The 13676-nt window shown below is 46.7% G+C and overlaps 1 long non-coding RNA gene across 1 annotated transcript in view; it reads left to right on the plus strand.

The window, feature by feature from the left end:
• The first annotated feature begins 2530 nt into the window (after positions 1-2530).
• Positions 2531-13676, plus strand: part of LOC138582582 (uncharacterized) — a 152818-nt gene continuing 141672 nt past the window's right edge. The window contains exon 1 of the long non-coding RNA XR_011305046.1: positions 2531-7375. This is a non-coding gene — a long non-coding RNA (uncharacterized lncRNA). The remainder of the gene's footprint in view (positions 7376-13676) is intronic.

Genomic DNA, 13676 nt, shown 5'->3' on the forward strand with positions numbered 1-13676 from the left:
TTGTATAGGATTGGTAGTCCTTTGTTTGTGAAGTATTGGGACCAGGGGAAGGCAGCCCCATGCTCTGGAGAGCACTACATTACGGAGACCCAGGAACAACACGTAGCTACAATCCAAAGGCATACACAAGGAAAGTGCCAGCAGCTAAAGATGGCCGCCACACTTTCCACATGACATCTACAGGGCCTGCCAACCCTGAAAGCACACTCCAGCCTGCAGCACTCCGATTGAGTACAAGCCACAACATATAGGAGGGCCTGGCTGAGCCAGAAGGCGAAGCCGGCCCTAACTGAAGGCCTCTACTTGATGTCAGGATTGCCTGTCTTGCCCTGTCTGGGCATGGAGGGCCATTGCTCGCTCCCTGCAGACCGACGGTATAGCTGATCCCAATAGACTAAGTCACGGCTGTCGTCGATATTCCTTGCGGCAGGTAAGAAAGCCAACTGCCACACCGATTCCTCACTGCAGCCCTGCCAACTGTAACATGTTCCCCTCTCCATCTTCCTCCTTACTTTGCCTTGCCCTCTTCTTCTTGCGGGTGATGCGAGTGCCTGCAATATCTCTGTCTCCACAGTCCTCTCTGAACACTCAATGCCCAACTGTGTATGGTCGCGGCACAGAGGCAGACGTGCACTGTTCTCATGGCCACCCACAAACATAAAAACATTATCACTATTAATGTTTCGAACAGCACGCGCATGGCTGCAGTAGCCCGCAGTCTCTCTAGACATGGCTTTGCTGCACTGCATTTCTCCACCATATGTCATCATTTTATCACACGGCTCCCTAATGCACCTAACTTGACTTTCTATCCTAACGCTACACCTGCGACATAAATGGAAACGCACTGATCTTGACTTTATCGTATATTGCTGTTCCTGTTTGATGCCTGTAATTCACCTGATTTGTATCCGAGCCCAGGCTAAACCTGCCACTTGCACATAACGTACCTACTCTATCTCTCTGCCCTGACATCCATGTTTGCTCACTTACCTGAAGGTGCCCCCTGTACCATAAGGTCAGGCTTATCGGAATGTGAACCCATACTTATTTTGTCACTCATGTTTGCTTTGCTGAAGTTGCCTCCGGTACCATGAGGCAAGGCTTCCCAGAATGTGAACCCATACTTATTTTGTCACTCGTGTTTGCTTTCCTGATGTTGCCCCCATATCATGGGCGAGGCTTCCTAGAATGTGAACCCATACTTATTTTGTCACTCGTGTTTGCTTTCCTGATGTTGACCCCATATCATAGGTGAGGCTTCCCAGAACGGGCACTCATAATACTTATTTTGTCACTCATGTTTTGCTTTTCTGAAGTTGCACCCTGTACCATGAGGTGGGGCTTACCAGAATGTGTACTCATGTTTGCTCATTACCTGAAGTAGCCCTCAGCACCTTGTGGCGAGGAGAGGCTTTACCGGAGTGTGTTCCTCAAGATATTCCTTCTTGTTTCTAACCCTTTGCCTGCTCTTGCACCTTGTGGACTTTGCTATTGCGCTTACTGCAACTTACTATGTAACTAGCGCCCAGATGCCTGACGGCTTGGAACGCTCCTACAAATGCATAAATAAATAAAAAATAATGAAATGCCCCTGGTTAAGAACTTGGGCTCAGAACTTTGCCATCCAGTTCAGGAGAAGGGAGTCCTTCTCCTTGACCAAGAACATTGACGTAGCCTTCTAGTTTTGTTGTAAGTGTAAGTGATAGAATTATAGATTTTGTCACAGGACGATGCACCCCTTAGTTTACAAGGACATTCTAACAGGCCCCTTTAGTATTTTACTTGATGCAGGGAAGCCCCTCCTAGAAGTATGGAAAAGTTATGTTTTCTCCTTTTTTTCTGGGCTAATAAAAGTCTATAAAAATCACAGAAGGGCTCGTTGGAAATTTCTTTTTTATCGTAAGCTCATGTGCCTCCTTCACGATCCATTATTTACAGATGTGAAGATCATTATTAAACAAGGTGGGGACCATACTCTGAAATGCCTTCCGACCTTTTGTAAGAACTTGCGGAGCAGATTGACTCGACTGAGTGTGATCTATTGGGTAATACTGATAAGGTAAAAAGACAGTTGATTAAACAGGATTGGATCTCCACTATTGAGAGTGTGCATGGTCACGTCAGTTATTTTAGCTCTGAGCACAACTGCAGTGTTTGGGCTCCCTACTTGTTTATCCAAATAGATTCGTTTGTGATTCGTTTCCACCTATTTCATATGAGAGAAATCCTGGTTAGATATGGGTTGATGGCAACAGAGAAAGTGTCACAAATCCAAGGATAACGTCCTCTTTTCGTGGCAAACAAACACTCGCATACCAAACCAACCAGTGCACTTGGGTAAAATAACACCAGCAATGGGGAGATATAGTACTCGTATGAGGAGGCCCTCAGGATGAATAGGCCGCGAAATCCTAATGAGCGGTCTAGTCTTTTCACAAGCTCTGAAATCAAGAGGGGAATAAAAACTGAAGACAGAGGGATCCTGAGATATATATATATATATATATATATATATATATATATATATTCAGTAGTATTTGTGGTAGCAGTGGTTCGGGAATTGGAAGAAGTAGAGACCCATGGACGAGAAGTGGTCAGAACAGGTGAAGTAATGGAAGTTGGAGTTGTGTAAAAGAGAAGAAAGACTATGAGAATTTTTCACATCAGTACAAGACCGCTGAGGTCGGCGGAAGCACAGAGCGGGAACCCAAGAGGTGGCCACAGGGAGGTTTTTGCCTGGTGCTGCAGCCACTGTCCTGACAAAACGTGGCAAAGTTCGCACCAGCTGTACTGCAACCAAAGTAAGCTGCAGACTATGGGGCAATGCGGAAGGCATTCGAAAGAAATGCTGATCCGCAAAAACACAAAGGAAGGACTTTCAAGGTGCAGTGCCATCTCCCTACAAGATTAAACGTGTATGACAGAACGCAGAAAGCGTTCACCAGCAACCCCAGTGGTGCTATCACAAAGGGCTGTGCACCTGTGTCGGACCGAAGAGACAAGTCTGCTGCCGGACTGAGCAGGAGGTCCGGAGAGCGGACCCTTTGTCGGCTTGTGCCGGCAATGCCACTTGGAGTGGCAACAGCCCTGGAAGTCCCCTTGGAACCAGTTGACGAGCTGGAAAGTGGGCTGTGGGATGGAGCGACTGAGGCGGCTCTAGCTGAGACCACCAGAAACAGCCGACAGGTGAACTGGGCTACACCACTGCATATAAAGGTACGTCATGGGGAAAGGTGGGCCGCAATATTGAAACGGGCTGGTAACACAGTGGAAGGGGGTATGAGAGAACACATAATGACGTTTATGAGCATAAAGCAAAACCACCCCCCCCCATCCTCAAAGAAAGCACATAATTAATTAACTTGTGACTTTGAATATGAGAAAACTGTAGATGCTGGGAAAATAAAAGGCAGCTCAGGTAAGGAAAAAAATAATGAACAAGCAGTACTGGGCAGGAGAGCGAATCCAGTCTAGTACCATGAATAAAGAGACATAATAGAAGAGTCACACTCTTCCTCGTCCCTTTGATTCTGGGAATTAAAATTGATAGTACTTGGTAGGAGAGTAAACCAAGTCTGTCGGAGACGGGGAGAACCTTATTTTGTCAATTGCTCATATATAATTCAACAAGTGGAAAGAACAGGGGAAGAGGATTGTCCACCTTGGCATTACTGGACCCTTTTCAGGGGAAGAAAGTTGCTTCCTCCAACAGTAAGCAAACCAACAAGCAAGAGAATCTTACTTTGAGTTGGTGGAACTTTTTTGATTGGAACTGTGTACCAATGAACACCACAAGGTTGCAGAGGATCAGCCGAGAGACATTTTATTTCCCCTAGTTGTGGGTCAGAATGTGTGAGGGTCAGAATAGGTTTTGGACACAGGACAGAGAATATTATTTCTGGACATTCTGACAACGACGTTCAATAGTTAGTTTTGTTGAGGCAGGGAATCCCCTCTCAGTATTAGGGCTTATGGTACATTTTTCCAAACCCATATTTGTGTTCAATGTATTTGGCAATAAGCTTATTACATGTGTCAGTCTCCTATGTCCGAGTCCTCACACAGCCAGTTGTAGATTTTGTGGAAACTTGGGTGAACTTGAAACAGTGACACATTTACTGATTTACTGTGCCGCACTTAATTATAAAAAAATTAAATATTTTAATACGTTTGTAAATTCGAACACCCCCACGGATTGTGAAGATTTATGGGCCATGCGCCTCTCTGGTAGCACTGCATCAATTGTTTTGGCTGTGGTTGCTTTTATGAAATGTTTGAAACTGGACGGAACTGAATGAATTTAGTAGATCTGTTGGTGTTGTTCTTATGACCATTTTAGCTTGGATTATTTAAATGTGGTTAACCTCATGAAATGTAGACAAACTCTTTGGGATGAAAATGTATGCATTTTATAGTATGATTTTAAAACAGGTTATAGATTGTTTTACTTGACATTTTCAAAGAATTTTTATCAGGAAATGTGTAAATTCTCCAAAATAGTGTTTTCATTTCTTGTTATCTGTTCTTTTCTTCCTTTTTTGTTTGTGTGATGTAAAGATGTAATTTGTGTAAGGTAATGTATTAACCATGCAACAATAAAAAAAAAAAAAATCACAATGCCACCTGTGTGTCAGTCTCCTCCTCCTGCACCCGTATACACGTCAATCAAAACCAGAAAGAACAGGATACTTTTCCAACTTCCACCAATTTCCTGCCCAGTGCCTGACGCCAAACCATTACTAACAAGCCCTATCATGCACCATGATTCAACAGTCATTTTACTGCAACACCAAACTCTGGATTTGTCAAAATCGGATACCTATAGACAGTTCAACAATACTCTCAAAAAATCTCTGAATGGAGACATCCGACGGGCCGGTCCAGATGCATTGTTCTCCTAAAACCACTAAGATGGTATGGTCTTTTACTTGACAGCTTCCCTGTAAAAGTGTTATTCTAACTCTTTCAGCAAGTGTTTATTCCTATGTTTCTTTGTGTGTGGCTCAATGCAGGTTTGGCCATGCTGATCTGAACCTTCATTTCATTAGCATTACTAAGCTGACGTCTTGCAGATAACCTTCATTCTTTGAGGGCTCTATATCAAAGTCTGGTGTATGACAGTACTCAAAACAACTTTGTTGCTTCTTTGGTGCATTTTCTGGGGTTGCCTCAAAGTTGCATCCCGTGTTAAATTGCAAAATGTATTTATAACCTGTACTCAAATGTATTAATGTACAACATGTAAATGCATTACCCACCTGTACCTACCCTGTAACTAAGCTCCCCACAACCCTCTAACTAAGCTCCCCACAAGTAACAGCGTCTCGATACCCAAGGGCTGTTGTGTGCTATATTAATGTAATAAATAAATAGATACATTGAAAAATCCCCTAATTTAACATGTAATGTTGACCAAATGTGCATGTGAAGTATTGCAGAGCTCTACACTGGATATATCTGTCTACATAGCTCGCTCCACCTTTTAGTTCAGCATTGACTTAACAGTTGGCTGATAGCTCTGCAAAACTCAGTCCATGACAACAGCCACATATTCTCTGACATAGGAAAATACACAGCATCCCACACCCAGCACACAAAACTGTCCAATCTGACGTTTTAATTGTAGCCATTTCTGCTAAATGAAATATTTTTCTGCAATGGTGTGTGGTGCCACCATTATCCATAGCGGATCTAACGCCAACATTGAGCACAGCAGGGGAAGTGGCGCAAGCGATCTCAGAGCCAGCGCGGTCAGTATCATCACAAGGAACACACATACCACAAGGGAAAGAGAAAGAGTGGCGGTCAGGGGAGTTCCTATTCCATCTAAATGACAAACCCGTGAGGATTATACGCCCACCCACCCCAGAAAGTGAGAGAGGGGAAGGATGTGAAGGGAACAATGAGCAAGAATCAGAAATAGAAGAGGTGTGGAGTGACTTAGATGAATATGAAGAGGCGGCTGCCGAGACCAGGTCCCCACTGCCAAACCACCGGTACCCAGACACACCATCACCACCACTATGGCAGGGTAGACTAAGACAGTGAAGAGGGAATATGATGGTAAGTAAAATAAAGAAAGGTGCGGTAAGTAAGGTAGGAAAGAAACACAAGTTACAAATGCCATTGATACACAAAGGAGCAGGTAGGCCACATTCCATTCCATGGGCTCAAATGGATAAAAACAACTTGCTAAAGGTCCTCCCCCCCACTATCGGGAGGGGATGGGAAATGGATACACACCTTTGAGAAAGACACAGCAGGAGTGCCGCTAGCGATAGGGGATGTGAAGAGCTTATTAGTGTCAGCAATGGGTGACCAGGCAGACGCAGTGTGGGAAAAGGCCGGTTTCCTTGGAGTAACGATGAGTTGTGACCGCCACGAAAGATGGGAAGCGAATACTCCCAGACAGAGCAGCTGCTATACGCAACATAATAATACCAAAATCTGTGAAAGACATGCAAACATTTCTTGGCATTTGTAATTATTGCCGAGCATGGATCCTTGATTACACAGCATACACACGCCCCTTACTACAAGCGTTAAAAGAGGCACAGAAAAATAGAGCGGCAATAAAATGGATGCAGGAAATGATAACACAGTATTTGAAATTAAAAGACCTCATTGCTGACGCCCCAGTCCTCGCGAACCCAGATTATGAGAGGGAATTTTTCTTATTTTCACACTGCAATGGGACACTGATGACAGCAGTACTGACACAGAAAACATCACTAGTGCCACATTGAAATACGAGGCCTCCTTCGCTGCCGCGTCGGCTGCCGCGTTTCCCAATGAGATTGCATCTGTGTTGTTGGTATGGGCTTGGCATTTCACCACTGCACAGTATTATGTCCTACTCCTCAAATGCAATGCACTTTTCACCATGTGTGTTCAGATTACACATATTTTTTAAAGATGTAATGCCAACCAAATGTGCATGTAATGTAATGTAATGTGTTTGTAACGTGCATGTAAAGTGTTGCAGAGCCCTCAAGTGCAGTCAGTTGTTCTAGAGTTGGTCTTGTTTATCAGAGTGCTCGCATCACCTTTTAGGTCAACATCCCCATATTAGTTGCTCGAGTCCCATGCCAAATTGAGACCGTGCCAATAACGACACATTCACTTACATAGCAAATCACCCTGCACCCAACATATTTAAATCCCAAACGTAACATTACAGTACTAGTCCTCTGTACCGAAAATGGTGTGCACTCTTTATGGAAACCCAGAACATTTCACTTATGTATTGCTACATTGTTGCTTTGGACATTCGTGTTGACTGCTGTTCTTTGTTTTCTAGGCAAACATCCAAGAACAAGAAGGATAACATATGTTGCCATTTAAAAAGGGATATGGCGTCACAGCACTGGAGGTAGGATGGCCCTTCGATAGACCCTAGTCTGAGGATACGGGACAGGAGCATAGCAGAGCATGCAACAGTGATTGTAGTTTAATGAGCGGCACAGAACAGTTGGGAAATGTTAAGCGCTAGCATAGAAGTCTAGAGGAGAAACATAAGCTGAAGAGTGGATAGAGAAGAGGCACGGATTGTATTGGAAAGCTAGGGACTGTGACCGCTGGAGCAGATTCTGTGTGCGATACCCTATACTGTATGCTATGGGGTGCTGCGCTATAGGAGGAAAGGTACCGGGAAGAAGCGTGTGAACCTCTAGGGCAACTGTCTATAGGGAAGGGCTCTGCTATACTTTACATGCAGTACACATGCATATGTTCTAGACTGTGACAGTTGGATGGAATTTTTCGTGGGACTCAGCCGTACACGCTAAGGTGGGTTTGCTAAATAAAAAGAAAAGCAAAGGTTGTCGGAGAAAGTGTATGGACCCCTAGAACACCTGTCTACAGATGGGGGCTTCGTTATACTTTGCATGCAACATATCTGCACAGTCCCAGCGAATGATGTGCAGCCACATGCAAATTAAAGCACAGTTGACGTAACTCGTAAAGGGGAGAAGCAAGTTGACTTGTCGGTCATGCCTTATGGGTCAGTTCTCCTGCATCACTCCACTTGAAGCAAACATGATCTCATCCCTTTGAAACAAAAGAGAAGAAGCTGCAGCAAGTGGCTGTAGAAGAGGGTCATGGACATTGAGTTAATCTCCTTGAAGGCACCTGTATTCTAGGGAGATGCGAAAGGGAGGCTCCGAGTAGATGCTCCCCTATCCGCTTCTTTCGATCCAGCAAAGATGATTAGTGAAGTGATGTTATAGGAGCCATAGAGTGAAGAGTGTTAAGGCGCGGCTTGGATTGCTATGTTGGAGACTATGTGACAGCTTGAGTGAATTGTTCAGGGGACTCAGCTGTATTCTAGGGGGCACCGTGTTTAAGAGGCAGGATTCTATTGTAGATCCGATTCTGTGCTGCAAGTCCTCCCCAAGCTGCCATCAAAAGCGCCACAGTTTGCATCCCTGCCAGAGCGTAAAACCCTCCATAAGTGACGAAGGCCCTCTCAACACGCGCCAAGCCACTGCATCCACAGGCAGTTCTGAACCACTTAATGCAATTAAGCAGATCTATGTCCGAATGCGAGGAACAAAAGACCGATCTTGCAGATTCCAGGTCCAGAAGGCCGCACCCATCCAAACATTTTTTGTTCCTGGTCCCATTCGCAGGGTCCCACCGCAGCCCTCCTTTGCTGCACAGCCCCATCCACCTCCCCGCCCCCATGATTGCTATGGGCTCTAGCTGCCTTTGTTCGTTGCCTGCAGACTGCGCAGACGGAAGCCTGACACAGCCCAATACGCTTCTGTACACAACCTTTTGTGCCTAAGGCTTTTGCCTCAGTGGCCTTCAGACCACATCTGGACGGATTCCTCCATAAGGGATAGTGTAGAATATTACATGGCTCTAGGGCAACAAGTTACAATTATTTTCAAATATGGCCCTCATTATGGCCTACCAACAACCTCCGTTTACCATTTCCGCCATCCGATATCCTATGGGAATGGGAACACTGAAGCACCGGTACCATTAGTTACTGTGCTGGTGCTTCAGTGATTTTTCTGCCGGTAGGGGCCTGTACTCCCGGAAGTTCAGGCCTGCCAGTAGTTCACAGCCCCTGTCAGCAGACTTGGAGTGACAGGCCAGCAAAAGGTGCCGGTAACCGTTGCTACCAGCACTTTTCCCTGGACTGGACGGGTCACTGTTAATGAGGGCCATAGTCAGAACATTGTGTAACATGCCGTTAAATGAATTGGATTTGGCTATGGGGAGTTATCGATTGTTGATGTAGAACAGCTACAAGTGGCCAAACTCTCCATATATTTGTAAGTATGCGGTACATACTATGCTTATTAGAAAAAGCAGCAACAAGATTATGATGAAATGTTCCAACTAAACATGATGTTAAGTCCTAACTAGGTGTCAGCGTATGCTAACGTATGCAGTGGCCGGCCGGCACTGGGGAAATTAAAAGAAAGTAATCCTAATTGGCAAGGGGTGATTCTACATTGGTGCCATATTAATCCACAGGGAGACATCTAATCTACGGAACAGGAAATAATGCAAAACCTCAATAGACTATGCAGTTCCTTCCTGTTTCCCGAAGAGAGTAGATGGAGAGTGATTCTGAATTGGTGTCGTATAAATCACTAGTAACTTAAGAAATGGGCAAAAACCGCAAGAAAGTCGTTTTGCAAATAGGGAACAAATCACAAAGAATATTATTACAAAAACATGCAGATAGATGCCTTTCACCAGGAGAACCTAAAACACGACAAATGCACAGAATTCTTCCAAATAAAAACGCATAATCGCTAGCGGCGGATTGTGGGCGTCTTCAAGTTGCCACTAGGTGTCAGTGTGTGCCTGACGATGGACTGGCTGCCATTTAGAGGACGGGTGTGTGCAATAGGGAGATGGTGGTTCTAAACTGTAAGTGTACCGTCCAGCAATCCCTAGACCGGAGATCAGGCCCATTCTTGCAGTTAGTAACCTGCTGGCCGAGGGGATTGGGTTACGTTCAGGGTGAGCAGTGTCTTTGGCAACGAGTTCTCAAGGAACCTATTTTTGTTTTTGGAGAGATAGGATAGAGGAGGTCGTTTTATTGTGGTCTGAATCTCCCACAGATGGCTGAAAAGCCCCTGCTTTGGCGCTTAGGAATGGTTCGTGGCACAAGAAGTCGAGAATGTCAGAGGTGCTCAGGCGTGAGTGATATCAGCAGGAACATTTTGAAGGGCTGCAATGGATGTTGGCCCCTGGTCCTACTTTACAGTGCGAAGCAGAACACGCCGAGGCAGTGCTTGCAGCGGTTGGGAGCGGTGCCCCTCTATTTTATTTTGTTTTACATTTTTGAGTTACTGTTCCTATAGTGTTGTTTTAAAATGAAACCATTGTGGAATGGTTTAGTTTCAAAATAAGTGTAGGACGAATTTGAAACTCACACTTCATGGCACTGCTCTGAACGTTCCCTTAAACAGCAGGTGTGTTTGTTATGGGGGTTTGGATTGCGCGTGGGAGAAGATGGGGGGGCGGTGGTGATGGGGGGTGTAGGCTGCAGGGTCAGGCCAGCAGGGAACATAGTTCCACTGCTTCTTTTCGTACCATTGGCCACTGCTCGGAGTCTGTATTAGACCCACACGACCTGCTTGATTATAATCGTTCCTTTTCAAAAGGAGCCCAGAGTAGGGTTGTGGATGGTTGGTGTACATGCCTTGCATCGGCTTCTGCTCTTTAGTACGGTACAGATGTAAAGCTATAACGCGACTATCCTAGAGATTAAAACATCCTCATTACATGACCATATTGCTTCCATCTGCCCCCTGTAGAGCTGTTCCGTATTAACACGTATTCCGTGTTCCTCATGCCAACCTTCTCTTTGTGAAATGCTTCCCGCGCCTCATCAATTTCCTTTCTTGTCCTCCTGTCCCTTCTCTCACTTCTTCGGCTTCCTTGCCTCCCCCCTCGGCCTCCTCCTTGGCTACCTTGCCCTCTCATCTTTCCTCTTCTTCCCCCCCCACCCCCTGGGTTCCTTCTACACCTCCACAGGGCATGCCTCTGATTTGTACCCCTCCCCGGAAGTCTTTCAAGGTTGGCAACCTTCTCCATATTGCCACTCTCAACTCTTGCTCAGCTGTCAAACACTCCTCTGACATCTGCCGCCTCCTGGAAGAACTTGATCTCGATGTCTTCGGTCTCACCGAGACTTGGTTCATGGCCAGCTCTGTCGGAGGCTTTGACATTCTCCTCCCTGATGGCTACAAGATCCTCTCTGTGGCCAGATCCAACCGTTCCGGAGGGGGTGTACCCTTGATCTTCCCGGAGTGGATTCCTGCCTCCGTCATTCTTATACAGGCCTACTCCTCTTTCGAATGCCTTGTCTGCAGGCTCTCTCTCTCTCCTGGCCACTCTCTTACCGTCGCTACTATATATCGGCCACCTGGTCAGATCACCCCCTTCCTCTTTGAGTGGGCGGACCTCTCCTCCTCCCTCCTGGCCTCAACCACTCAACTCCTCCTTCTTGAAGACTTTAACATCCACCTGGATGTTTCCTGTCACTCCTCTGGACTTTTATGTGACCTCTACGACTCTCTCTCTTTCCTCTGGCCTGACTCACTCTGCAGGGCACACTCTGGATGTTCCGATCTCCTCAGACTTCTCCCTCTTTATCCCCCTCACCACTCCTCTCTCCTGGAGTGATCACTTTCTCCTTTCCTCCCATCCCTTCCTCTCTACCCCTCAGGCCAAGCCAACTCCAGCACTGCCACCTTCCTTCTCGGTCATTTGACCCATGAAGCGTGTGTCAGTTGAGGCTTTCGCCACCACTTTCTCCACCCCTCCTCCTCCTCCTCTGGCTGACTCACGTTCTTTCCATGCTCCACTCTTCTATCTGATACTCTTGATGTTCTTGACCCTGTCATGAGGATGCACGTGAAGCCCACAGCCAAGTGCAACTCCTGGTTTGACTCTGACCTGGTCACCCTTAAACGCAAGTGCAGGGTGGCTGAGAGGAAATGGCTACCTTCTTGCGCATCCTCTGACAAACTGGCCTGCCACCTGCTCCAAAGGCAATACCGGCTCACTGTCCGCACTAAGAAGAGAGCTCACATCCAAGCCTGTGTCTCTGCAGCATCAAACAACTCGGTCGAACTCTCTAAAATCTGCAAGCAGCTGGCCAATCCTGCTGCAGTCTCTACCTCTCCTGTACAATCCCAGGCCCTCTGCATGGCCCTGGCTTCTCATTTCATCTCTAAACCCCAGGACATCCTGTCGACCCTCTCGTCCTCTCCACCACCTACCTCTATTTTTTCCTGTACCTCCGGCCCCCCTGTGGCCCCCTCTCCTCGCTCTTTCTCTGCCTTTCCTCTGTTCACCGCTGAGGAGGTTTCTAGACAAGTCCAATCTATGAAAGTCTCATCAAAACAGGTTCTTCCATGTTCTTCTGAAACCATCAAGGACCACATTGACACCCTCGCTCCTGCCCTGGCTGACTTCTGCAACCACTCCTTCTCCATTGGAGCCTTCCCATCCCCCCCTGAAGCACTCTCTTGTGCACCCTCTCTCAAGAAACCCTCAGCCGACCCCTCCTGCCCGGCTAACTATCGCCCGATCTCCAACACTCCTTTCCTGGGCAAACTCCTGGGAAAGCTGGTCATCTCCCAGCTTAACCTTCACACTGAATCTGTCGATTGTCTCCATGACCATCAGTCTGGCTTCAGAGCAGCCAGAAGCACGGAGACTGCTCTCCTGAACATCCGTGAAGACCTGCTCTCTAACCTTGATTCTAATCTCCCCTCTGTCCTCATCTTACTCAATCTCTCTTCTTCCTTTGACACGGTCAACCATGCCATCCTGCTCAATCGTCTCTATGATAACCTGGGTATCACCAATCTGGCCCTGGCCTGGCTGACCTCGTTTCTCTCTGATTGACCCTCCAAGTACCAACTTCCTTAACTCTATCTGACTCTCTACCTGCGGTGTTCCCCAGGGGTCTAACCTCTCTCCCTGGCTTATCAACCAATACCTGGCACCTCTCGCCCAATGCATTGCCGCTCTGTGCTCCAACTTTCAGTGCTATGCAGATGACACTCAGCTTGTTTTCAGGCTTCCCTCTGCCACCTCTTCTCCTTCTCTCATTTCTGACTGTCTGCTATCTAGGAGTGGTGTGCCGCCAACGATCTCTGCCTTAATGCCTGTAAGATGGACATTCTTCTCATGGACACACCTGCACCCTCCTTTCCTGTCACTCTCTGGCCGGTCTCCCTTGGCCCTCTTCCTGCTCCCACCTGTGAGGCTAAGAACCTCGGGGTCATCTTCAACTCCACACTCTCCTTTTTCCTCAAATCTCTGTCTCTAAGAAGTCAAACTACCAGCCACACCTCCTCTGAGATATTCTTCCTTTCCTCTCCTTCCCCAGAAGCCCACTGTCTTTAGAGCTCTGGTTCTCTCTAGGCTGGACTAATGAATAAATACAAATACAAATATTACAACAGCCTCTTTCTAAATCTTCCTGCTTCTACTCTCCGCCCTCTGCAACTCATTTAGAACAGGGCTGCAAGACTTGTCCTTGGCCACAAGCCCAGGGATCCTATCTCTGCAGCACTGAAACCTCTGCATTGGCTCTCAGTGGCTGCACGGATTAAGTGCAAGACCCTCTGCATTGTCGAGAAGGCCTAATGGGGCCTGGGGCTGCAATACCTTCAACTCTCTCTTCCTAA

The sequence above is a fragment of the Ambystoma mexicanum genome, chromosome 3q (assembly GCF_040938575.1).
Source record: "Ambystoma mexicanum isolate Mex_15411 chromosome 3q, UKY_AmexF1_1, whole genome shotgun sequence".
NCBI lineage: Eukaryota > Metazoa > Chordata > Amphibia > Caudata > Ambystomatidae > Ambystoma > Ambystoma mexicanum.